Here is a 265-nt window from a genome sequence, read left to right as displayed (position 1 = left end):
GGAAGAGAGAGACGGGGAAGCCCTTTTCACCGTGCGTCAAGAATATTCTATATCTTTTATGCGTTCCATGTTTACGTTCCCCCCGCTGTTGAAAAGTGGTCTTCGTAATCCGCCTTCTGCATTGGCTAATAATTACCTGCAATGGATGGGGTTGGCAACCTTTGTAATACTGTATACGCTTGTAGTTCTCAGGACGACAAAGCTGGTTAATGAACTTACCTATGACAGTTCCATCGAGCTGCTTCTTACATTATCCTTCTTTTCT

This window comes from Penaeus monodon, chromosome 29 (genome assembly GCF_015228065.2).
Source record: "Penaeus monodon isolate SGIC_2016 chromosome 29, NSTDA_Pmon_1, whole genome shotgun sequence".
NCBI lineage: Eukaryota > Metazoa > Arthropoda > Malacostraca > Decapoda > Penaeidae > Penaeus > Penaeus monodon.
Note: the sequence above shows the minus strand (reverse complement) of the source record.